This window comes from Coffea arabica, chromosome 3c (assembly GCF_036785885.1).
Source record: "Coffea arabica cultivar ET-39 chromosome 3c, Coffea Arabica ET-39 HiFi, whole genome shotgun sequence".
In the NCBI taxonomy this organism is placed as follows: Eukaryota; Viridiplantae; Streptophyta; class Magnoliopsida; order Gentianales; family Rubiaceae; genus Coffea; species Coffea arabica.
Window position 1 is genome coordinate 42,040,712 of NC_092314.1, and position 24,330 is coordinate 42,065,041.

General features: G+C 34.5%; 1 pseudogene; it reads right to left on the bottom strand.

The window, feature by feature from the left end:
* Nucleotides 1-3,065: 3,065 nt before the first annotated feature.
* Nucleotides 3,066-12,324, bottom strand: LOC113735987 (cysteine proteinase 15A-like; annotated as a pseudogene).
* Between the last annotated feature and the right edge of the window lie 12,006 nt (nt 12,325-24,330).

The following is a 24,330-nucleotide window of genomic DNA, read 5'->3' on the forward strand; positions in this document are numbered from 1 at the left end:
CTCGTGTGCAGTAACTGGTGAGCAACTATTGAGCTAATATTTTCTTCAGTCTTCGTGCGTTTATGGTATAATTTGATAGAATGAAAGTTGAAGAAAATGAAAACCAGAAAAGATGTGCAAAGAAGATAGGTATAGGTTTTCAACTGTACCATCCTTGATTGACTTAATCAAATTCTATATACATGCTCTTTTGGGAACGAAATGTAAAGCTTGATGTTTTTGGCTGTCCTCCTTTTGTTTCATTGTCAAATCTCAACTAAGGAGACTTGCAGAGAGCTGCACAAGACAAATTGCCCTGCTGAAAGTAACCTCCATCATGTTTCTGGTGATTAAAAGTAGTAAAAAATAGTGTATTGAGTAAACAACCGAGCCATTTGTTATTTTCAAGGCGTGACTTACAAAAGAGTTACCTACCACGCCTTAATGTCAAGAGGGAATATTTGAAGACGCCTACTTTTATGCTGTACATATGGATGCCCTCAAGCACACGGTGGTTGCAGTACTTGATACCAATACAAACACCTGAGCAGAGAAAGAGCCATCAAAATCAACATTAATATATCATCATCAGGTCCCTGCTAAAATCCAGTCTCAGTCTTGTGGATGGAGGAGTATAGCATGAAAGAATCTTGGATAAAAGTGGATGGAGGAGTATGGATTATAGGTGGGGTTTCAAATTCCACTTGCAGCCAAAAAAAATTCAAGAGTAGTGCCATACCACCCCTTTGATCTAGTCAGATCTGCATACCTATTAGTTTCTAAACACAAACCTTCTTAGACTCCTCTCCTCTGTAGATTAGGATAGAATAGGTTATACAATTATTATCGTTGTCCTAATTTCAATGATTAGACTAATTTGTGTACCTGTTTTTCTATCACACGGAGGTCAAATTTTGTTTGAGTCTGGAGCCTTCTTGGCGATTTACAATCCAAAAAAAAAAAAAAAAAGACTATCTCAGTCATCCTAAGATTACTAATTTGGGAGATTTTTCACAAGTGAATGTGTATGTTGGAAGCTTAGGCCTTGTTTGTATGGATCCTAAATTCAAATCTATTGCTCCTAAATTCAAATCTTTTTGGCTATGAGATTTAGGGTTCATATGGTGTACTTGACGGTTGAGGGGAGAAGGTGGGAGGAGGGTGGGAAAGAGTTTTATATATATATATATATACTAGGTTGTTTTTCCCGCGCGAGGCGCTGGTGGTGCCTGGGGGTTGGCCTGTTTTGTTTTAGGTATTAGGAAAATGCTTGTGTGGAAAGATTGGTAGTAAAACATGGGAAAGTTACTTGGGTTAAATTTTCTGAAGTAAAACATGGGAAAATGTTGTTTATTTATGTAGCTAATTGTGAGTTGCAGAAATTATTTTATGTAAAAGATGTCTGTGAAGCTGCAGCTTTTTGTTGTTGTTGTTTTTTTTTTTTTTTTGTATGGTTGGAATCTTTGTTCACATGTGTATAGTATTGTTTTGTTTTGAACTGAGCATTGAGTTTTATAAGTTAGTTTGGTCGAACGTAATTTGTTAGTGGATGGTAAAAATTTATTATAAGTTTAAACTTAGTGTTTTGCTCAGACGGAGCGTAATCGTGTTCAGGTGCGTAATAATGTGCGGGATCATTATCCAGATTTGGTGGAACAAAAATGAGAAAATATAATATAAAATATAAAACAGAAGGAAGTAAAAGGATGAGTACCAGCAGCGGCAATGCAAAGGAAGCAAAGCGTGGGAGATGAAAGCAAATAGAACAAAGCAAATTGACGGAGATCAGGACATATGCGGATGACTAATCTGTATACCATTGTGCTTAATATGGCATTGGGAACAGCAGATTCATGCAAGTGGGGGCATAAAATTTACTTTCCAATGATGACCTCAAGCTAAAATCTTATAATCCACAAGAAAAGCATCTTTAAGGAGGAAAGTGTAAATTGGAGGCTGAGATTAGGGCTGCAAACGAATCGAGCCGCTCGCGAGCGGCTCGAGTCAAGCTCGAGTCGAGCTCGAGATTAATCGAGCTCGAGTCGAACTCGAGCCAGCTCGAGTCAAACTCGAGCTCGAACTCGAGCTCGAACTCGAGCCAGCTCGAGTCGAACTCGAGCTCGAACTCGAGCCAGCTCGAGTCAAACTCGAGCTCGAACTCGAGCTCAGAATATTAAGCTCGTTAGCTCGCGAGCCGGCTCGCGAGCTTGAGTATATATATTTTTATATATTTTTATTTTTATTTAATAATAAAATTACGTATATTATATATAAATATATTTTAATTTTTTATTTTCATAGTGAAATTACGTATATATCCTTAATATTTTATTATTTATTCAGAAAAAAATATTATTTTTTTTATTTTTTTAAAAATAAAATAATTTTTTTTTATTTTTTTCGAGCTCGAGCTCGAAAATTGCCAGCTCGTCGAGCTCGAGCTCGAGTTCGAGCTTGGTAAAATTTAGTCGAGACTCGGCTCGATTAGCTCAAAACTCGACTCGGCTCGGCTCGTTTGCAGCCCTAGCTGAGATTACTGTTTATTGATGTAACCCAGCAATCTTGTCAAAGGGATTGACAAAAAAGCCCAATTTCATAACACTCACAGCACCATAAAAAAAAGAATTTATTGAGGGTAAACAAAGGAATAATAAATAGAGCAAGGGCAAAAGCGTAATATGAAGGTAAAAAATCTCCACTTCTTACACACAAAATTGTCCTGCGTAAGAGGAGGAGAAAATATATAAGCAACACCGGATGGAGGGCAAAATGACGGGTAAGGGCTTGGAAGAGCAGATGAAACTGGCCTTGAACAGTAAGGTAAAAGTACCTCTTATATATTGTAAGGATATATATATGCCTCCGAACTTTATTCCTAATTGTACCTTACCTCTTTAATTTATTAAATGGGCACTTTACCCCGCTACTTGATATTTATAATGCTATCTACCCCTATAATATATTTTGTTGAATTCTAGTTTAAACTAATTTAAGCATGAATATTGGAGCTGATACAACTTCCGGATACATGAAATTAAATGCAAGTAGTTCATATTACACAATCACAAATAAGTTTTTGGATATTTCAGTACAGTACCACCAAATGAAGATTATTGAATTGTTACCGGGCTGATTGTGTGAAGAACAGCAGCATTAAGCTGAGACCGTGTAATAATCCCCGCAGCCGGTGCATCCCCAGCCCAGCCGGAAGTAACCTTCCTCTCCCCAGTTCACACCCCAGGAGTTCTTTACTATCCAGTACTGGTTGAGCTGGCCAGCAGAACCACCTCCATACCCAACTACAAGGGCTCCGTCATCTCGGGGTTCTGAAGAGCTTAAACAAATCAGCGGGCATGTGACCCCACCGATGTATGTCAGCAACCAGTCTGCGTTGAGCGCAACTATGATGGAAAAAAAAAAAAGAATTAGAATCAGTTTTGAGTAAATTTTATATATGCTGTCGTCGATTCATCATGATGTATATATATATATACATATATATATAAGATTTGAATTTTGAATTCAAATTAATTATCATACATATATTCAAATTCAGAGGTGGAGCTAGAAAAAGTGATTTGGTGGGGACAGACTTAACACGTGAAATTTAACCAATTACAGTCTCAAAAAAGAAAAGAAAATAGATGTCTAACTAATAATAATGTGACCAATATATATATGCGAAAATTTATCTACATAATCAAACTAAAATGTAGCAAAAAAGAAAAGAAAAAAGTTTCTTATATATATCAAATTCCTAATAAACAATTGTGCCGCTTCTCCTTTAACAATAATAAGCTTTCTTTAGATTTATTTACTAAAAAAGATGAAATAAAGAATGAGAAACTCTTGATTAATTGCAATGTGTAGGCCAAATGGGTTTAGTGTACTAGCTAGAGCATATTGGAAAGGACTGAGAAGAAGAACAAATGAAATAGTGAGTCTTTTTTCTTCTTTATTTAGACAAGGTGTTGGCATATTAACTTGTTCCGGTGTAGGACAAATAAACGAGTGTGAAATGTTAATAGGGTTTCGTTGAAAAAAAAGGGGGGGCAATTTCCTCTAAGTATGGGGATAAACCTGTAATTATTTACATACACAAGGAGAATTTGGTGCTTCCATTGCCCCCACCTTATTGGTTCAGGGCCTCCCAAAAAAAAAAAAAAATCGTTTTGCCCTCAATTGTAAAATAGAACTTGTGAATCCCAACCTAATCTACACGTATGGAAGTCTAAAGAGGCTGTATATAAGGGACTAGTAGGTACGAAAATCTGACTAGATCAAAGAGGTGTTTTAATACCTCCGTTGAATATTTTTCATTACAGGTAGAGTTCGAATGCCCGACTTACTGTTGTAAAATATATAGTATTTCAAAATATTCTTTGTCCCACATCGAAAAATGAGAAGTATTATTTTCTTTGTCCCACATTGAGAAGTGAGAAGAGTTGCAGTCTTTTGTCCCACATCGGAAGTGGGAAGGGTTGCACCTCACTCTAAAATCTATAAATAGAATCCATTCCCTCCTCAGAAAATCACCCCAACAGCTTCAGTTGATATCTTTTGATAGCTGCTCTCTCTCTCTCTTTCTCTCTTTTATTTTTTGTTAGTTGATATCCTATTGATAATTCTGTTCTCATCTTCTTATCTTTTATATATATCTGCTGGTTTTAATTTGCTAGTTCTGGTCCTTCTAGTTTGCAACAAGAAGAAATTTTGTCTTTCTTGTTAGCAACAATTAGAAGAAGACTTGTTTAATCCTGGGGAAACATTTCAATTTCATGAAATAGTTTCTTAGGACAGTGCTACGCACGATTCAAGCAGATAGTGTTAACATTGTTGTAGCTATTTATCCAACACTTACAACCTCACAGTGGTTGTGATCTCTCCTTATCTCCGTCTAGTACAAACTTGTCAGTGTATAGTGAACAGAAGAACAAGCAATGTATTAGTTTCTTGTGAGCTTACTCTGGGGGGATATTCAAGTATTGGAGTAGCTGGTTGATTACCTGCAAGAGGACCATTCTTCACCAGATTTGCAGCAACTTGATTAACGTCAGAGGAGACAACACTGAAGTTGCTTACTATAGCAGCAACAGTGCTGGAATTAAATCGACATGCTCCAACCTCTCCTTCGTAAGGATAAGAATCCTCACTATCAATTCCACCTTGCTGCTGTATGTACTCAAAGGCATTGTTAATCCGCCCGCCGTGGCATCCAGAGCCATCCTTTGAGTCGCGAACAGCAAAAGGTGAACGCTTAGTCAATTAAGTCACCACCGCCGTCGCGCACCAAATCCGCTTAAAAAATAGAACGTAACATGCCGTGCCGCAAATTTAAAAAAAAAAAAAAAAATCCCTCGAACGATCAAGACATCTTGCTTTAACTAAATAAACTACTGAAAAATTGCATAAAATTTGAACTTCGAAGATTCAATATATTAACCAAAGCAAAATTCAGCAAAAGCTAGCTTAAGGCTTAGTTTGGGAGTTTAGGATAGAAAAGAAAAGAAGGGAAAGCTTAAGTTACAAGAGAATAGAAGAGAAGAGAAGAGAAGAGATTGTTATGTTGTTTGAGAGTTTTGAGAATTAGTGGAATGATTTTAGATATGAAAGTCATTAAATATTTGTTCAATGCATTTTTAAGGACAAAATAGGCATTTTAGAAAAATTAACAAGTTTTCTCCAAACTTTCTCACCATTTTCTTCCAATTTGGAAGGAAACATTTTGGTCACTATTCATCCTCCCATTTCCTTTCTTTTCTTTCCTACTTAAAACTACAAAACAAAGCAAAATCAGGCTTTCTCTTCTTTCCTTTTCTCTTCCGTTCAAATCCTCAACTCCCAAAGGCACCCTAAAAATATTTGACCTAGTGGTTGGTATATATTTGCTATTTCTTACATTATGTAGAAAGCGCTATGAATATGATAAGTTTCCAACAGCATAAACGTTCTTCATCTCCATTTGAGCCAAATATCTACTCACTCTTCACTTGGACTAACCTCTATAATTTCGTACTCATCTAAAATTGTAAAACATGCATTGATAAAGTGGGGTGAGCAAACCAAATCCCTCAACAAGTACCCTCGGCTATCTTTGTGAACCAATATGCATCACATATAGTTCCTTTGGCGATAATTTATTTGTCCTAACATGTAATGTCATATATAACAATTTATGCAAAGCATTTTTACCTTTCATGTAAGTGGCACAAATACTCAATTCTCAAATAAGCGATAAGCCAATTATTCCATTATAACTTGTTATGATAAACATGATAACTTGTTATGATTCAACCATTGGAACGAGCCATTATTGGTTTCTGATTACTCAACCTAGTAGATATACCCTACTAGGAGGGTATGGCCAATCTCACAAGGCTCTATAAGCCAGATATTCTGATATTTTGATATTTGGACAAGTAAAGTGAAGTATAGTTCTCCGATAAGACATGAACATAATTGAATTGTTTAGGGTACAATTTCAATTCAGAAAATCATACAATTCATACTTAGCATTTCAAAATCAACCACTCACTTCAATTTCATATATATCATGGAAACCAATAGTACAAATAATCCACATATGGTCTGATTTTGTATTGCAAAATAATTCATTTTAGAAAACATACTTTTGCAAGACAATTTCTTTTGCATACATTTGTAAACTTTGAAAGGGAAACTATCAAGTACAAAAGCTGCTCAAAAGAGAAATCTTAAATCATGCTTTGTTTCTATGAATCATTGCATTCAAATATCATTTACAAAATCAAAGATAGCAAGGACTACTCACCCCACTTCAATAGACAATTTTTAACGTTGATTTTCCTTTTAACTTGCAATCACCCTATATTCATATAAACCATCCATAAATCATAATTGTCTATAGTCCATAATCATGACTTGAAAATATTACTTTAGTAAATTGACCATAGCTCAAATTACAATACTCATTTTCAGAATCTTAAGTTACTGATAGAAACTAGATCGAAAATGCTAAAACTTTCATAGAGAAATCATTTCCAAAATCCTTCAACCTGTCAGTAAAATTTTGGGTTGAAATTCATTCTGCCGCTAGAACCTAGCTGACATTTTGACTGTTTTTTGAAAACTTACCATACTCGTACACACCTTATTTGACCATGAAATTTTTTACAGTAGATAGTATTCCAAGTCTACTTTCGTACAAAATGACATTCAATTTGGATATTCCTACAGTGAGTCAAAACTTTTCAAAAATTAGGGGTGCATCAGCCTATTGCAGGATTTTCCAGAAAATCATTCTTCAACAAAACATAAATTAAAAATCTTTCTAGACTTTTCAATAAATTCTCAAAACCTCCATCTTCAATGTACTTCCTTAAAACTCTCAAATCATGTTTCTATCCTTATAAAATTCCTTCAAAAGTCAATTAAATTAGTTTAGGAAGTCGCTTTGCAAATCTGTCAAGATTTGACACCAAAAACGATCCATCTTTCTTGTTTCCATTAACCATCAGAGAATTCTTGAAAATTGAAAAAGACACTTTCAATCCATTATCCTATTGGTTATAAAGTATTCAAGAAGTTTCCTGAAAAATCTCATTGATTAAGGACACTTTCTTGATTACAACATTGAATCAGGTTAAATCTGTCAAACCAGGCAGATTCAAAAACTTTGAATAAAAAATCATAGTTTTACTCCATATTTTCGTCCCAAATTTTAGATCAACATTCTACACACGTAGCCCTGTAAATTTGTCAATTTTTATGAAAAACAAAGCCAATAAATCCGCCGATTTTTATGAAAAACAAAGCTCTCTAAGTTGTCCAAACAAATTTAACAAAATTGTGTGCAAATCTGTCAAAACACTTTTCCCCTTCAAAAACCCTAGTTCATGTGTTCTTAATAAAACATCTATCTTGATCCTATATTCCATGATGCTTTGATACAAAATATATTTGAATAATGATTAATTTTTCTAATACTGATAGTGTATACACTGTCAGTGTTAGATGAATGATAACTATGTAAAATTTGAATTTGAAATCCAAAATTTGCACATATATCATAGTGTTTATACTATCAGTGTATATAAGATTGTACGGTCACTTAAGCTCATATTTGAATAAAATACATGAATTAAAACACTATTGGAATTGGATGAATGACACTTACGTAAAATTTGAATTTGAAATTTAATTTTTGCATAAATGTTATAGTGTATACATTGTCAGTGTATATATAAGATCGTAGGATCACTTAAACTCACACTTGAATAAATTACATAATAATACATGAATTAAAAATTCTTAAACCAAAAGAAACCTCAATAGCTCTAAACTGGTTTCTCATAGTGTATGTAAGATCGTAGGGTCACTTGAATTCACACTTGAATAAACTACATAATAATACATGAATTAAAAATTCTTAAACTGGAAGAAACCTCCATAGGTCTCCTTCTCTTACTCTACCACTTGACAACTTGAATTCTCATTATTTCTTTCCTCCTTGATTTGTTCTCCCTCTTTTTCTCTCTCTTGCTTATTGAATCCTAGAGAAGAAGAATCAATACTGAGGGTACGTTCTAACTTAAAGGTATTTATAGGCATTGGTTGGAGTGAACTCACTTGGTTCTTCCGATGTCGGACAAAAGAATTTACTTGTATTAATAGTCTTCTAGAATATTCAAGCATTATCCAAAATCTCCCTAATTTCTTTTTTTTTTTTTTGTATCCTTGAAAATTTCTGCCATAAGGCCTTTTTTGTTGAATTGGGCCGGAAAGTGGGCTTTGGCCCAGTTCTTTTTTTTTTTTTTGTTTGAAAATTCAGTCAGTCCCAGGCCCCTTTTTTTGTTTTATTTTCCTCGGAGCCATAATCTAAGTCCAAAACTAATTAAATAAATTCAACCTTAAACTAATTAAAAGACTAATAAAATGCAGATCATTATAACCCCCTCAACGAACTCAATACCTGCCTTTCCTCATTTCTTTTTTTTTTTTTGTGTTAATATGATATCCTCATTTCTTCATACTAGCACCAGAGGACATGCGTTTCACGTTGCATGTTAATCTTAGTTCGGACTAAGTTTTAAATTACATATTACGATTTAAAATGAATCTTGTTAATCTTATAAATTTAATTTTATTCCATAAGAAAATTTACTTTGGAAAACGACAATTCTCAAATGAAACCAAAGATGTTGTATATATGACCTCAAGAACTATAAAACTAATAAAGTTATGTTTTCATTAATTTTGTTTTCCAATTCATGTTTAGTTTCTAAACTATCCTGCTAAAGTTTCTTTCTTGTTCTTTACTAATTTTTGAAATCTATTAGTAAAATTATACTCAAGATGGAATTTTACTTCAATAAGTTTATTCTCCTAGATAAAATTTTAGCTTAAATTATATTTTATCCCCTGTGGTTTAGCACTATACGTAAACTCGTTGTAATTTTAACTAAAGTGTCAAAGTGATGAAAATGGTGTTTTGTAATGGAACCATCTGAAACGTTGAGATTATCCTATTTAAGAAAATAAAATGACTAAAGTGGTTAAGATATAGAAACATAATATGCATGATATTTTAACCCTTTATGGTTTAGTGCTTCACCACATACCCTATTATAGTTTTCAAAATCTATACATAAACTCCCTATGGTTAACGAAAATTTTTCATCTTCATATAAGGGTACTTTTGACATTTTAGACAACTCCATTACAGAGTTCAAGTTCCGTTCTTTTGATATTTTAATCAAAACTACGAGGGAGTTATGCATAATTTTTGAAACTATAGGAGTGTTATGCAGAATACTAAACTATAAGGGGATAAAGTGTAATTTATCCAAAATCGTAAAGCTGATATTACATGAATGGCAGCAAAAAGAATAAAAAAGATCTTGGGAACATAATGTAGTCATAAAGGGTCACTTATTCTATCAATATTAATCTCAAACTCAATATATAGTAGCAATATCGACCTTTGGATGTATCATTTGAAATGAGTAACATCATGAAAAAAAAAAGAAAATAAAATGATTATAAGGGGTTTGACCTAAATATAGGTGCATGTATATTCTGTATGACTATCTTATGTACTGATATATGCATTTGCTACTGAGACCCCATTTGGGGTTATGATAGTTTTGGTAAAAAAATACTTTTGGATGCTAAAAGTGCTTTTAAGGTATTTGGTAAGTATCATCCCATAAAATTGGGAGTAGGATTTTTTATGTTAAAAGCACTTTTAGCAAAAGTTCAAATATGGTACTTTTAAAATATCTTTTGGAATTTAAAAAATAAAACATTAAATTAAATCATTTTATCCCATATTATGAACTAATTAATGAAATAAATGTATTTAAAAATTTTCAAATTACACATTATTCAATACACTAAATACATAGTAAACTATGTATCCAAATAATATATTTAAAAGCACTTAAATACTTAATAAGTGCTTTTATTAAAAATCCATAGTGAAGTATTTTTCAATAAATTATTACAACCCCAAACGGACCTTGAATAAGGTTCTCCAATAAGTTACAATTACTCCTATGTGCAACTTGTTTAATGTCATGTTATGTATAAGACATTGAATGTATAAAGTTTAAGAAGGTTGATATATATGAACTCAGTCAAAATTTTTAAGACTATGGCCTAATTAATGCCCAAATCTCATAATAGAGAATGGTCAATAGATTTGATTAGAAAATTTTCCAGTAAATTTTATATGAAAAATAAAACATAAAAGTTTTCCAAATCAACTTCTATTTCATAAGAAACTTAAGGGTTGGCATATATATTGCATAAAATGCTGCAACAATCCCCAACAGACTGATCACAAGAAGGGGAAGGGGAGGTGTGGGAGAAGCGAGGGGAGGGGAAGAAGGAAAAGGAGGAAGGAGGAGAGGAAAAGAAAGAAAAGGAGGAAGTAGAAAGGAGGGGGAGAAAGAAGAAGAGGGAAGCGGATGGGGTGGTGGTAGGGAAGGAAGAGGGAGGAGCGGTGGTCGCGATAGGTGGTGATGTGGAGAGATGGGTGGCGGGAGGTGGGGTCCAAAGAGGGTGGTGGGTGTTTGTGGTAGTGGTGGACAAGAAAATTTTTTAAAAATGCCTCAAAAAAGTTTTTAGTTTTAAAAGCACCCCTAAATACATCTACTGTTAAAAGGGATGTTTTAGTTTACTACAAGAAACCCAGAAACGTGCTTAACAACGTATATAGGATAGGACACTAACGTACTGATAAGATTATGCAGTATTACAGTCGATCATGGCAAATGTTATCACATCCTATGCTCTTTATTCAAACCAGACAATACAAGTGAAGATAAAAATACCTAGACTTGACGGTTAAACGGTCACAAAAGTGCATATCGAAGCAATCTTTGTCACTACTGAGGCAGAAGAATTCAAGCTAGCAACATCTATCCTTTTACAGTCAACGAATTTGTAACGAAACTATCATCGAGGCCCAAAGACATTCAATTTTATTTTCATCTTGGCAATATGGGTAGTTCCAATGATAGAAAGAATATAATCACTTGATTAACTAGGTCCTGATCAGAAATAGGTTGTCTATTCGATAGTCTTTATCGATTATTAGTGGCCCCCTGAAAAAAAAAAAAGAAATCAATGGAAAGAAAACTCAACCTTATGGACACAATCCACAAGCTGCTGCTCGCTGAGGCTAACTAGATCTCCGCTGGCCAAAGCATTGGCTGCTTCCAGCGCTCCAGTTGAACTGAAAGCCCAGGATGACCGGCATGAACCCTGACAAACACCCCAAGTTCCATCAAATTCATTGAATGAAATGTTATGCTGTGACTTAAGATTGAGTGGGATAAGTAAGATTACACGTACATACCTGATCCTTGACGGGGTGACGACGCCCCACTGACGATAGTCAAGAGCAGAGCCTGGAGAGGGAAGATCCCGAGTCGGGAGGATAGGAGCCTCGTTAGGATCAGCAGAGACACTGAGCCGTCGTTTCTGCTTATGGTGTCCGAGGTGGAGACGCTGCTGGAACTCAGAGGGAGTGAGATCGGAGAACTTGGTAATGCCATGGACCGCGCTAGGATCCAGGAGCTGGTGGCGCTTAGCGCGGTGCAAGTTAGCCTTGAAAACCGAGAATCTATAATCGTCCTCCTCCTGCGTGGAGTAAGTCTTGCCATACTTTTTCTTGAAGAGTGAGAAATGGTGGTCTGCATTCAGGAGAGGATCAACATCATCGTCCAATGGTACGACCTGTCTGAACGACAGATCCTCTTGGGTGATGGAGGCAGATTCAACGTCGCCTAGCGTGGAGGCAAGCACGGAGGACAGCTGAGTTAAGCTGACAAGAAGTGAGAGAAGAAAGAGGCGATCCATCTAATCAGTTGGAGAAGAGCCTGGGAAAGGAAAGGTAAGCTGCATTAATAAAGACAGAAAATATTAGTACAAAGAAGGTTATATATATATAGGTCCTAATGATATCCAGAACAACAACCACAAGAAACAATTTGTAGGAAGGAATAAGCGAGTGAAGATTTTGAAACCTATTGCACTTTTATGGGTTTTCTTGCGGCTTTATGTAGGAATTGGAAATTGATTGATTCACTTCAAGTATAAAAAGTAAACTTAAATTGACTAGTTCATGGGGTAGAATGATCCTATCAATTGACTAGTTCAGTTTTGGATCTCTCCTTAAAAAAGTCTCAATGGAATTTCTGTTATTGTCATCGCAATTTTAATATCAGGGAAACTTGACAAAACGATTGAAGACTATTGAAGGAAGCATATACTATTTTTCTTGCTTATAAGCCAAAACCAATGCTTAAGTGTACAATATGTTAATGCTCAATTCACTATCAAAAGAGGATCACCTTCTTTTTATATTTCTACTGCTGATGGGATTTGGGAATCGTTTACAAGTTGTTCAAGTTACATTGTGATGAATCAGATTTTGTAGTTAAATACAAAATCACACAGGTTCGCATATATGAGAAAACAAACATGAAGAGGACACATATAAACATATCTGACTTCTAACTGCTCGGATTATCTACCCTTCTTATTATTGTTATTGAGATGATGATGCTTGGACTCAACCAAAAAGATGTCAACTTTTAGTTTATGCATGTAAATACAAAAAAAAGGGGCATGCCAGCCTAGTTTTGTAACAATCAAAATTTTTGTTCTTAACAACTAATCTTAAATAACTTGGTTTACATTTAATGAATAGCAGCCTATTTCAAGTAAAAAGTTTTGAAAAAAAAATAATTTTTTTTATTGGTTACAAACTGACTCAAGAAACCCAAATAAGAAGAAAGCAATAATTTACTTCACTAATACCAAGATCTTCACATGGGCAATCTAAATAGCAGTCCATTTAAAGGCTTTATTGACCAATCAACACGGAGAATTCACATGCCTTTTTGTTTAAATGTTAATCTCCCAAAATGCTGATCTATTTTTTTGTCCAAGGTTGCCAGAGAAAAATATTTTGCACTCTATGCATGCAAAAGGAATGGTAAAGGATTTGCTCATTTGGTAAGTTATTGGGAAATTTTGAAAAATGAGTGTTGATAAACGAGCGTGGACTACTCTTTAGCGATCGTGGAGAAATACGATTGATTATGAAATTGCATTATTACTCTTTGTGTCTTGGGTTGGTGAGATGGCATTGGCACCCAATATGCAGACCCCATGGTGATTTTGTTAGTCAAATGTGCTTTGATGTTTTCTTGGTCCGTTAAGTTAAATTTAATTTTGTTTCGTGATGATTCCCCTTGAGCACTTTAAGCGCAACGGATCTTCTGTCCCACACTCTGTGCCACTCTCTGTCCCACTTTTTATTATATTGCTATTTCTCCTTCACAAACATCATGTTTTAATTCTTTTTTATTTCCTTAGTATCCAATAACTATTAATTGAGTAAAAAATAAATACAACAGCTTCAAAAAACTAATATATAATAGAAAATTAAAAAATACAGCAGAAAATTCATAAAAAATCTCATTTTTTATGCATTTTGATTTTTTGAGTTTGTTAAATTTTGTGTATTACTCAATTAATAGTTATTGGATCTTAAGGAAACAAAAAAGAATTAAAACATGATATTTGTGAAAGAGAAATAGCAATATAATAAAAAGTGGGACAGAGAGTGGCACAGGATGTGGGACAGAAGATCCGTTGCGTTACGCTGCGCACTTTAAGACATTTTTTATTTTCTTTTTATTTTTATTTTTACATTTTATTGTGACCCAAAAAATAATAAATTTGATTTGTGATCACAAGACCATCCAAATAATTTTGATACGACACTAGCTAAGGGCTTGGTAATTTACCGAAATTTTTTTTCGTTTCAATTTTGTGAAACAATGCTGCTAACCTAAACCAACTCTCCTTATAGAAACGTCAGCCTCGACCTCAAATTTTATGAAATAATGCTGCTGAATTTTTGTTGTTGTAAAGCTACTAGGGGCACTAGCTAATTAAATAGTGTATAACTGAAATTTAGGGTTTTAATAATAACTATGTGTGCACTGCAGGATTATAGAATTTTACAAATATATATGGCTAATTTTCACACATACAAGGATGTGCGGGAGAAAATGAATAAATCAACAATATGATATGAATAACAACATTATAATAAGGTTCTCAATTCTTCACTTTTTTGAACTAATAATTACCTAATAATTAGATGAATTTGTAAATAAGTCTTGACAATTACAATAATTACCTAATAAAATATCATTTCCTAAATAAATCGACCGTAATAAAACTACTAAAAACTTAGACTTGACTAAAATATTGCTTAACAATGATATAAAACTTTCTTATTTTAGGCTTGATTCATATGCCAACAATTAGTTCGATTCTTACATTCTCGTCAAGGCAAGAGCGCCGGAATTGCAGCTTGCATCAACAATTTCACCTCATTTGTCAGTCGCCTTCCTGCTCGTAGGCCGTTTCCAGTTCGCATTAGACATTTATATATTAAGCAACCTGATCATTCGAAGGTACATCAAAAACATTGCGGCGGATTCTTAGAGAAATGTTGTTGCGAGCAAACTGCTTAGAGTTTTAATCCAGGTCCTAGATTTGATTCTTTGACAAAGTTACAGGACCAATCTGTTTAGCAAAAGGCTACTTTCACGCTTTTAAGTAGTCTCCTACTTCACCAGCTTTCTGTTGGAAAGGCGGAGGAATTTCGAACTATTTGGAGTATGAACCCGTGCATGCTAAGTGATTTCACAGTAATGAGCTTAAATTTCTGCTTAAGCTCAAGGCAAATAAGGCAAAGAGTGATTGACTCTATCAAGACTTTGCAGCAAGAGAGCAAAATCCCAGTATGGAAAAACTGCCATTTCTAGATTTTCTGAAATTACTTTATGGAGCCTCTGTCCTCTTAGTTTTTATTTTCTTGTAAAAGCACAAAAACTCCTCAAGCCAAACTAACTTGTTGAGTTGGAACACAGTTCGGCAAGACTGAACTATGCTAACAAGAAACATGCAAAAATGCAGAACACTGTTCAGCAAGGCTGGACTATGCTCATAAGAAACGTCCAAGAATGAATTGACAGAGGTCCGAGGTCAAGTCCTTGAGATCACTCTGACAATCAAGTCAGCTTCCGAATAAGAATTGAGTGAGTTGAAGAAACAAGGAGTTGAGTGAGTCTTAGATTATGTACCTTTGATGGCAAGTGCTCATATTTGTAGGACTTAACAAATAACTGATAGAATATGAACTTGATAGGGCAAGCTTTATGGTAGTTAATGAGCAACATATAGTAAATTGTTCAATGACCACCATAAAGCTTGCCCTATCAGATGAGATTGTATTATAACTGAATACTAAGAAATTACAATCTAATAATATAAAAACTAACTCACAAATGGTGGTATGAACAACCATAGCATAAAGTATGAAGAACTTCGCAAATAGTGACATTTCAACTTAGGATCTTTGATTTTGATCTCTTTTTTTTTTTTTTTTTCTGTGGAGGCAAGTTAAAATTTATTCTCAAGTAGCAAAATGTACATTACAGTAAAACTAATCCATTAGGTAATCAGTCAAATAAACAAAGAGACATGAACAAACAAAATCTAATCAACAATGTTACAATCAAATAATAACAAAAGTATTTTGGCAAAAAAAAAAAAAAAGCAAAACAAAAGTAATCTTAAAAAGAGAAAACAAGTTCTAGCCTGCAAGGTTACACCGAGGCAAGATTATTCTCGTATGTTGATAAGAGAATATGAATAGAGCATGCATGGATGAGCAAACAAACCTACGGAATTAAGTAGGTTTTTCAAGATGGTTTCACACGTCTCAGTATTATTGTATTGTGACAGACTCATATAAGTACTAGAAAACTTCATGGTGGGGTAACTCATGTCCTGACGAGTCCTCTCTCTGTCCAAGATCTCCCCTCAAACAGTGTTCTATCCACCCTGAATTACCTAAATTCCTAAGTGAGGCAGCTGACTTTTAATCCTTCCCTGGAACTCAACAACACCTCATGTTCAGAAATTCTGGGTTCTTGCGAAGGCTTGGTTTTTGTTTCATGCTCGAGTTATTATTTGTGGAACCCATCGATCAAAAAGTCCAAGAGTTGCCTGATTTGGTTCCTCGGGAATGTAGTTTTTGTTTCAACAAATATGTATGTGGGTACGATGCGTCTACAGGTTAAACACAATTTCTTGGAGAACTATTGAGGGTTTTAAGGGTGACCCTTATGAAAACAGTTTTTGTTTTGTGAGTTCGAAGCTGCATTGGACTACATGTCCCACATTTAGTAGTGTAGCAAAAATCCGGTGTCTCAATTTGATGAATGATACTTACGGAGAGGTAGAACAACCAGAATTTGGAGATGGGAATTGTTTTTATTGGAGCTTACATGCTTGAGGAGGGTGCTTTGGTTTGTGTTGTTACCATCAACGTTATCATTTAAATAGTCGTCTTGATACTTGGATTATGAAAGAGTATAGCGTGAAAGAATCCTGGATTAAAGTGGTTTCTGTTCCTTTGGATGATTCTAGGTATGGGTATGAAGTAGATACCAAACCCTTTTTGGTGTCAACAGACGGTAAAATTCTGTTCAAGTTTGATGTGTCTTTGGCGTTTTACAATCCAAAACATAAATCCCAGACATATCCTAAGTTTGATTGTAATATGAGTTATTCTTTGGGGTTGGAAGTGTACGTTCGGAGCTTAGTTCTGCTTCATGACCATGATTGAATATAAAAGCCGCATGACCATGATTGAATATAAAAGCCGCAATGATTTCCTCTGCTGTATCTCTTGTAAGTGTTGAGCTCTCCCTTTCTTCTTCAATTGCAGTAACTATTCATTGCTCATGACCATGGTTATTTGTTCATGATTGAAGACCAATCGTTGAAATATTCATAAAGTACCATTGATTTGTAGTGATTGTGAGTTTAAGCTTTCATTGAAATTCTTTTGCTACTTCATAGGACAGTTACTTTCGAATTAAATGATTTACCAGTGTGATGCAATTAGGGTGATTTCTGATGGCTTCTTAGTTACAACTGTTAAAATCCTAGGTTAGGTTACTGTACCTTCCTTGGTTTGACTTTCAAATTTAAATTCATGTTATATGATATGATCTAAATATGCTAGTGTCAAAAAAAAAAATTATATACTGACAGAGCAGAAAAATTTTACCCTACCTTATGTGCATAATACATATGATGGTTAAAACTTCTTATGACCTTGTCATGCATCACGCTATCGCTAACTGCGAAACAAAGTTTTAGTTTTTCCAATCTCTGTGTTCGTCTTAGTCAGATAATAAGTGAAGTTTAATTTTTTTGTGCTTCTAATTTTAGAATGAAGTCTTGGCTACAACAATTAAAGGGGGAAACAAGATCAGTTTGTGTTTCTATTATGCAAAAAAGTTCTCTCTCTGGTGGAACTGTGGAAGTGTTGACTTCATAGCCAGAGATCCCATGCTCCATATAATTTTTTGAGCAACCCCACTGCCTCCACACATAATATTGTATTCAAATTCCTCCAGCTTCCTTAAAAATAAAATATATTTTGAGTAGGTTCCTTGCCTCCTGCTGGGGAGTGAGTTGGTGTAAAAGAGCTCTTGATGGCATATTCTTGTCATTGTTTAGACTTTAGAACCTCTAGCTTGGTAGTCCTTTTGGATGCCCAAGAGATATGCCCTAATTGGCTTAGAAAACTAAATGATAGATGAACACCAAAGATGTGTTAACATGTTGCCTGCTTTTAGGTCGAGATTCTAGGATTTAAAGATCCTGAGTTCCAATTCTCTTCTCTTTTCCTTTTTTTAAAATCCCACATCGCTTCTGCTAGAAAAAAATTTTAAAAAAATTGTATTGCATGCTTCTAGCAAAATGAGTATTCATTCTTTCCATTCTATGAGTCTTATTTTCATTATATTTCATAGCCGTTAAACATTTATAGATGAGTTTTTCCCATTTTGATTTTTGGAAAGAGGTCCAATTGAAGAGACTGTCGTTTCCGTGTTTAGTAGTCTCAATTGGCAGAGGTTAGCTTGATATTCCAGTCGCTGTTTAAGTACTCTATCCTCCTTTGCTTACCAAAAAGGATAATTTAAGAAACCTCCCTTGAGGTTTTTGATAATTTTACTTGGCTCCCTAAAGGTTTCAAAAATTATACCTACCTCTTTTACCCATTTAAAATGATAATACTAACCTTAATATTTTAACAAAACTCTCTTGTTGTCATGTTTATGCAAAGGATGGATTTTATAATTTTTTTCCTTTTTCCTTCTTATTCATTTCTCTTATATTTGATTAGAAGTGTAGAAGAATTAAATAATGTTATCCTTAATATCTATCCAAATCAAACGTTAAACTCAGAATTTTTTTGATAACTTTTAACATCATCCATTTTTTTTGTGACTCTTTTTTTTGTATCAAAATCAAGAATAAATCAACAATAATTAAAAACAAATGGCCCAAAATCACCACCAAACTATGGTAGTTCTATTACTAAGCCAGTCCATAAACTTTTATTAAAAAAAGTAGTCCACAAACTTTAACAAAAAAAAAAAAAAGATAAGACTTTCTTCTCTATTGAAAAAAGAATCTATATGCCCCAATAAAGTTCTATAAAAAAAATAGCCTATTATAGCAAAAGATTTATTGTCATAGTTGATTATTAAATAACAAATATTCGTATGAAGAACTTGACCCTCTTTTTTTATTATAATCATGATAAATTACTTTATAATTGTTTAGAAGAACAAATTAAACTTTATAAGATAAGGACATTTTAGGATATTCATTAAATTTTTCACTCTATTTTAAGTTTTGGTTACCAAAATGTCAAATCAAGGGATGTAAGTGTAATTCTTAAAATGTCAAGGGAACTAAGTGAAATAGCAAAAAACCTAAGGGGAGGTTTATCAAATTATCCCTACCAAAAATAGAACTCGATTTTCTGTGTGGCTTGTGTTGGTATTTCTTTGCATCGGAACGGGCACATTTCTACAATTCTTCTTGATTCATTTTCAATCCCTCGCAGGAAACAAGCGTATTAAAATCCTCAGAGGATTAGAGGCAGCTATGACTGGTCCATAAAAATTTACAATTTGTACAAATGTATGAACTTGATACCTTATTTTTCAGAAAAGAAACACAATATTCTACATTCTATTTAACTTTTATTTTCTGCCCAACAAAAAGCGTTGAGTGTTGAAATTTAATCATCCCGTGTCAAGAAAGAAATTGAGCTGAAGAAAAGGCTTACCTTGGCTTGGACGTGCCAGGGGTAGCAGGGGTTTTTACCACTATCCCAGCTTGTTTATGGCGTAGCTAATTATTTTCCATCGACATAAGCCTATATGCATCTGCATTAAAATTGAGTACAATCCAATTCTAAGCTACTAATAAATTAGTTTGATGATAGACTAATACGTACACAAATCAGATGTATTTAACTCTGGCACGAAGTTTGTTTTGAATTACCTATATAGACACACCCTAATACCACTTTCCAGCAAATGCAATCTTCGTTTATGAAGTCACTACATTTGCATTAAAAATATATAAAAACGAATTTTGCATAAAAAAATATTGAAATAAAAAAATGCAAAGAATTTTGCAAGAACTTATAAAAGTGGGGAAAAAAAAGTTGTATGTACATACTGGCAATAAATCCATGGTTCGGAAATTTTGGTGATTTTAGCAATTTGTCAGGGTAAAAAAAGGAGGCTGTCTAGCCTCCTGATTTACCCTAATTAACGTGTAAACTTTTTATCATGTAGCCATGAGATTGTTGGTTCGTCTTTCAGTTTCAGGCCTTGAGGTTCAGGTGCGTTTCGAAATCTTGGCTTTCTTTGATCTCGAACCCCAAGTTCATCCGAACCCATCTAGATAAATCCTCTAACAACAGCGGTCTTGAACACCACAGGGTGACTACTCGCTGTTACCTTTGGACATTTTACTTGGAGCAGCGCTCTTTCCACCCTGATTTACCTGGACTAATAGGCGAGCCAACTGATATATATTCTTATCTGGAGCCCAGCAGCCTGAAGTGGGAAAGACCTACAAAGATTTTGGGTTGCTCCTGTTGTGGTTCAGAACCAGAGTTGCAGCAGAAAAAGAAGGATCTATTGCAGAAATAATGCAAACTTGATTATAATGATGAATGAATAAAACAGTAAAATCTGGAGAGTTAGAGGAATAACTTCATTTCCATTAATGAACTTCCATAACTAACAGAGAACAGAAGAATATGGAATAGAAAAGAAGGGGAAAGATACATGAAGGAAGCTTGTGAAAGGGGGAATTGCAGAGAGGATATTCCTTCTCTGGTACAAGATCAAATCTGCCAAAAAGTCCGTCCCTAACTATTACATGACCCCCACGGTTTATCCCATTGCTATCCTAACTAACTTTCAAGTAGACCAATGAGCCTCTAACAAGTGTCTATTCCAGAATCCTCAGCTGAAATGGCCCCCAACAGAGGCGATTGCAAACGCGAACCCAGGAAAGGCGTGCTTCTAGATTCACGTCTCTTTCTGTCTTCACAGACTTCTCACGCCTTCCTCACTTTCTCCTTCACGCCTTCTTTCCAGCTGCTCCTCACTCGTGTTGCTTCTGTTGACTCCATTACACTCCGATGGGTTGGTTTTTTTTTTTTTTTTCAGGCATCGAATGAGTCTTTTTATTTGTGGAATCCTGCGATCAGAAAGTCCAAAAGATTACCTGATATGGATCACCATTAACAGATTGCCAACCCTTCTTTGAGTCGAATGGGTGGAGAAATGTTATTTAATTCTGGAAAGAGTTTCGCAGTATACAATCCAAAACATAAATCCTTATTTGGGACCTTGTGAAATCAGTGTATATGTTCAAAGCTTAGTTTTGCTTAATAATCATAATATATAAGAAGAGTTTAAGGTTGTTATCTGCTGCATTACTTGTAAACCATCGATCTCTCCTTTCTCCTTCAGTTATTGTAACTGATCATTCCTCATCACCAAGATGATTTACTCTTCTTCATGACAGCATTGATCAGAGGCCAGTGTGGATTTGTAACCATTTTTACTACTATGAAGGACCGCTATTAAGGATTAATTACATAACCAAAGTAGTGAACTCTAAATTTCATATAATCTTTTTCACTTTCAGGATTTTCGACATCTACACTTTAATTCCAGACTAGAAAACATAGTCATAAAGAATCAGTTTTCGTTGAAATTCTTTTACTACTCAAGAGGGCAATTTAATAAAAATCTACATGCTTTTCTCTACACTAGAGTGGGAACAAGAATATCTACTTTAGCAGAATTTGGACATAAAAATTAGACAATAATTACGAAAGGTTGTGGAGTGTCATATAATCTATTGAAGAGAATAATTCAAGTGATCCTATTGAGAAAGCCATCTCCATTACTATAAGCTATATTCCTCAAATCAACCGATCTTTCGGCCAAAAAGCAGTCAAAAGCACAATCAAATGACTCTAAAAGTGGGGGAAAATGGAACACATCGTAACAGCTTTTTGACTTGAAAACAAAAGGCTCAGAAATTTGAGCATGGCTACAAAGAGAGAGGGCCCTAGTGTTCGGCATTTCTCTCTGTCGTGTTTGGCTCTTTTTCAAATGAAAATGTTAGAATTTGCATTGTTTTATGTAGGAATTAAGCTCAATTCAACGGGCTAGCAAAAATGTTGGACGAAAAGATAAGTGTTCAAAGTAAATTTTGACTTGGAGGAAAACTTTGCTCGTCTTTGTTCAACAATGATTAGTACAGCTAAATATTCCTAGGTCTCCGAACAATTCTTTGTTCTTCTATGACACTAGAATTTCTCCATTTGCAGACACCATTTACATTTCGAATCTTATTAGGCTTTGCTTGGATTGAAAAATCTGACGAATGCTTTAAAATCTACTCGAACTGCTTAAATTGTTTGCATTGTTTAAGAGGGATTTGGGCTTGTAATCCATCAATTATCTAAATGTATTTTAGATACTAGAATAATTGGTGATTGATAAGTCTAAGTACCTCTTAGGTAATCTAAACAACTAGAGGAATTTGATATGATCTTAAATACTTCATTTAATTTCTCAATCGAAACGCAATCATAGAACCTCAAAACCTTGCCATCAAAATCCCAACATATCACTGTATATGCCATCGTAATCTTTTTCTAGATGCTAAAATTGCTAACCCTAGGGCATTCCTAGACGTGAAAATTGGTCCAGAAATCATCAATTTACCAGACTAAATTTTGAGTTTCATAATAATTTTTGTTTAGAAAATATTTTACATTTTTTTTTTACAAGGAGAGACTCCAAAACTTGTCAGAAAAAAGAGTAAAAGGGGAAGATTTGAAAGTCGAATCACAAACCTCACGGTCCACCTATTTAACACCCCTACCAAATAATCTAGGTCTCAGAAAAAAAAATCTTTTATCTTTTTTATCTCCGTTATTAAATAAGTTTTGAATTTTATAAAAAATTTGATTAGTATTTGGTGTCAGAAATGTTGGGCCAGATATTAGACCCAAAGTTATCTTGTTATCAGATCCATACTAACCCAGCAAAATTGCCGAATAATTTTCTTTTCTTAATCTATACTAACCCCAGCAAAATAACTGACTGGGGAATGCTATACAAAAGAACCACCAAAACATTTTAAAAGCCTACCTTTACCATGCCGACTAAAAAATTATTTGGTTTCGACTTCAATTACAACCACAAATAATGCCGCACCCTAAAATAACATGTCCGCTAGAATGTCTGCCTTTACTAATTCAATCAACTTATTTTAGCTTAAAAGTTTAAATTCTGAAACAGTGATTCATCTCCCAATTCCCCAATAAAGCACTTCACTCATATTCAATTTTGGTCCGGATATGAATTATCTTTTATATGTATAATGTTGGATTGTTACATTTACTGGGACGTGTAAATTCTTTTCATAAGAAACCTCCCTGAGGTTTCTTCTAATCACACCAAGCACCCCTCATGTTTTCGAAATCACAACCAATTGCATTTCATCTTCATCAACCAGCCATAGCTAATACATCTAGTAGCTCCCAGTTTTCTCAATTCATCATGGATTCAGCCTAAAACATCCCACAGTTTGACACAAGAAGTCGTCACAGGTCAATAACTATAAAAGGCAAAAGCAAAATGCCAATTAGCAATCATAGTCAGATTGATACATTGGGTCAAAAACAAACTCTGGAATATACAATTAGAAGGTTCCAAAACATGCATCAACTTCTTGCATGTGGTGAACGAAAACCTGTTAAGTTCCAGCTGAGTCTTCAAGGTATAGAGACCTCAGCTCAAAGAGAAGTTAAATTTATGTATAATTTTAGGAACAAAACAATTCCTATGTTACATAAACAATGGTCATTGAAACTCTGGGGAAATACTCCTCCAAAAAAAAAAGGCTCTGGGGAAATGGTTATCTTTAGCTGCAGTCTCTGTTACTGAATAGTAGAAAAAAGTGCAGCCAGTCAAGCTTCTGCATTGCTTGAGTAGTAAATTGATGGATCTGATCGATGATGATAATCCCATATATTTGAGCAAGTCATATGTCCATATATATATATATATATATATAATCTCAGAAATGAATTGAGGAAATGGATAAGTTGCTCTAAATTGATCAAATAGACTTACGAATGCAGAGTCCTTATAAGGACTTTGATATAGTCCTTTTCTTCCACAATCTTAGTTGCTCACTTTTCTGCAGATTCTTCACACCGATGCACTTGAATCATCCCCAATTCAGATATGTTTGGAAAATCCTCAGGAATTTCCTGGTATTTGGAATTTCCTGACGCAAGTCTTTCAAGCTTGTTGAGATCCTCTGGGCAATGTTCAGATTTCCTAAGCTCAAGAACTTTGA